Genomic DNA, 3,781 nt, shown 5'->3' with positions numbered 1-3,781 from the left:
CAAAAGATTTTTTGTATAATATTATAGTTTTCGAGTAATGTGAAAGATTCAAAAAAAAAATTTTTATGCGTTAAAAAAGTGAACTAGTGTTTGAATTTGTTGTATAGATAATGAATGCATGAAAAAAAATATATATAAGCCGTTATAGACACTTTTTTGGGTTAAAATACTTTATTATATGATTTATATATCTGCTCGTAAGTAAAAAGGTCTCAGGATTTATGACATCGATAAGAATATATAACTTAACCATAAATAAAATGTAAAATCAGCCCCATGTCTATCTTGTTTTTTTAATTTACAAAGAAACTGCCATATAAATAGTGAAAATAACATGCAACCTCTCTAAAAAAATGCTGAAATTTCGAACTTATTACTTTCAAAGCATAGTTTTTGCATCTATACTTGAAAATTTGCATGCTATTTCACATTCGTTAAATAATGAAAATTGTTTGTCACGTTAGATTCATAGAAAAGTAAAAAAATAAAAGCACAATTTTTACAAACAAATTTTTGAAATTTAATTGCATCTATGCATTTAATAAAAATATTTAAGGTGTTTTAAATCTTTTTTAGATTATCTATGCATTTATTATCTTTTTATATGACTTTTAAATTACATCTGTTTTTCTGTACAAAAGCAAAAATAAATTTCTTTATATTTAAATGTGAAAAGTATTTTTCCATAATCAAGACTATGGTAAACCCAAGTATAAAAAATATAATAAATTAATATTTAGATATAAAACAATCGAATTTTTTAAATCTAAAGCATATAGATTTTAAAATTAATGGCTTTGAAAATAATTTTGTTTCTATTTGTTTTAGAATATTGTGTTCTATCAAGGTAAGTGCAATAATCCTCGCATAAAAAATCAAAAAAATTGAATGTCAAAAAATATGAAAATAATCTATTCAATTATGCTTGATTTCTATGAATTAAATTATGGAAGATCTAAAAAATCAAAGAATTTAAGAAACGTTAAAATAATCTATAATAGTAAACAAGTAAATATAAATAGAAAAAAATATTGCACGAATATTCGTATATTGTTTATAAAAAAGCCACAAAAATTAAATTTAGTTTAGCTTTAATTCATCAATCCAAATTCGACGAAAAAGTCTTTATAGTGAAAAATCATAACTTTAATTTTTAAATATAAATTTAAGTCATAATTACAACAATTTAAAAAATAATTTAACTGTAATTGTGGATAATTTTATATTTTCACCATAAGAAACATTAAAATGAACGGTAATTTTCTTTTTATAAAAAGGGCCGCTAAATGGAAAAAAAAACTGAATTTTGTTACCAATAAAAGAAATTATAAATTCCCGAATATCTTAGGTTTATCACAAGGATAACTGAAGTAGCATCTTATTAAGGCTTTGGATTAAATTGGCTTAAATTTTAACATTTTTTTAACAATTTCTGATTTTATTAATCTAAATAATAATATTATTTTACCAAAATGTATGTATCCAAGAAAAATTGCTTACTATAAACGATTGTTGATATGTTTTAAAATTATTAAGATCATGAGAAAATATACATGTTTCAGATATTAAAGTTAAAAAGATACCTTTATTTTCATATTTATTCATTTCAATACAATTGAGCATATATTATGCCCATTAACAATTATTTAATCTATTTTTGCGATTAAATATATTAAATAACATATTATTGAAAAATAAACTTGTCTTTTTTTTACGATATACTGCAATTTTAACATGCATATAATTTTTGTAATTATAGTTAGCATATTTTTCTTTTATTAGGCATGATAATTGTACAACGAGAATCACAATTATCAGAAAAACAACGATTAATAGATTATGGTTCTTCTCTCCGTGGTAAATAACTTTGTTGTTTAAGAAGTATTATATCTTATAAATAAATCTGAGCACCTTTAAAGAATTTCAATGCTCAGCATTTTTTCGTTATATGTACATGCCACTTTTCTTATATCATTACGGTAGTTATATAAACTTACGTGAATTTTCACATAATTAACATGGTTAGACAAACATTTATGTAGCTAAATAGCTAATTATAATTATATATTAGGACTTAGAAAGTAAATTTTCATTTAAAAGATTAATATACACAAATAGGAACGGTCTCTTATAATATATATTGCACATGATTTTTTTGAATAAATCTTTAAATGTTGCTCTTATCATTGGATAAAGTTTTTAGAAAACATTGGTCAAGTTTATTCTGTTTTGATCTCTCTTTGGTTTATTTGATTTCTATTTAAATTAATATTAATTTAAAGTAAAATATATAATTCTTAAACTTTCTCATTTTGATAATATACCTTATTTATCATAATAATCAGCGCAAAAAAAATTAAAGGGTTTCTTTTTTTATAATATACGGTTCATTTAGAAATTCAATTTACTTTATAATTATGCGATGAAGAAAATTAGATTTGTTTCCTTTTACAGCTGTTCAATATATAAAAAATCTTTACGAATAGTTTTATATGAAAATCTTAAATATTGTAATTTATACAATATTAAGCTGTAATGGAAGTACTAATCCTAAATCGCTACCACCAATACCCATCATTAGTTCTATTTCTGATAATTTTTTTTCCATAATGAATGAAGAATCAAATCTAAGCTCTCAAATAAAAATACCAGAAAAAATCCAAAACGAGTTGTTTATGGAAATTGATATAAATCATGGCTTTAACACTGAAAGCTGCATCATCGATGAGAACATTTCTCTTTTAAATCAAAAGGATGTTTCTAGTGGGGATAAATCCGAATCTTTGGCACTTGAGATGAGTGAATTTGATGAATTTTTGGAAATAGGTGAGTATTTATTATCTACTTCAATGGAAACAACAGAATTTGCTCCGAATCGTTCGGACACTATAAATATTTCTTCAATTACAAATGGCAATTTATCGGATTTTGTTGAGCCTGCAGCAACAAATAGTCACAATATGCTACGCTTTAAAGGCGATAATAAAGATTTAGAGATTATACCAAGAACCTTTGAGTGTTTTTTACATGAACCAAGGGAAGAAAACACATTAAAATTGGGTTCGTTTGAAAATAGGGTGTTTAAAAACGATGAAAAAAACACCCATGGAATATTGAATGATTCTGGATCTTATGCACAAAAAACTAAAAATAGTGCCTTAGAACACGCAAATAGAAATGCATTTCTTTTGGGCGTAAAATGTCAAGAAGATCATTTTTTAGATTTAGAGTACTTTGATTCAAAAGAATTGATACATTTGATTGACGAGAATCGGATCAAAAATCAAATTATTTTCGTAAGTTGTGAAGAACTTTCGACAATAGAAATAGATAATTCCATTCTATCAGAAATTTACGATGATCTGATTAAAAATATGGAAATTCTGAATCTAACGACAAATTTTTTTTTTGAAAATGTAATATTTGACTTAGATAATTACTATAGTTCATTCAATTCGGTAATATCGAAGCGAATAGAACATGAAAACGTTCAATTTTTATCGCCTTTTCTTCAATACGACAAGAAATATATCGATGAATTCATTCTTATTCTAGATAAAATCAAAACTTCCCCGTTTATTTCTAGACTAATTCCAGAATTTATTTCATTTCGTGGTTTTGAAAATAATGGGAATTTTTTTAAACAAAAAGATTTATATAAAGTATCTTTGTCAGAATTTTTTAAGATCGAGATAAGTATGCTAATTATAGATAATATATTAAAACTAGATATCGTGTTTAATACGATGGTAAGAAGTTCTGTTGATCTGCTTAATTTTTC

The sequence above is a fragment of the Rhyacophila brunnea genome, unplaced genomic scaffold (assembly GCF_057557595.1).
Source record: "Rhyacophila brunnea isolate RB1 unplaced genomic scaffold, BYU_Rbru_1.0 scaffold_54, whole genome shotgun sequence".
Taxonomy (NCBI): domain Eukaryota; kingdom Metazoa; phylum Arthropoda; class Insecta; order Trichoptera; family Rhyacophilidae; genus Rhyacophila; species Rhyacophila brunnea.
The sequence above is the reverse complement of the archived record's forward strand: the minus strand, read 5'-3'. Positions refer to the sequence as shown.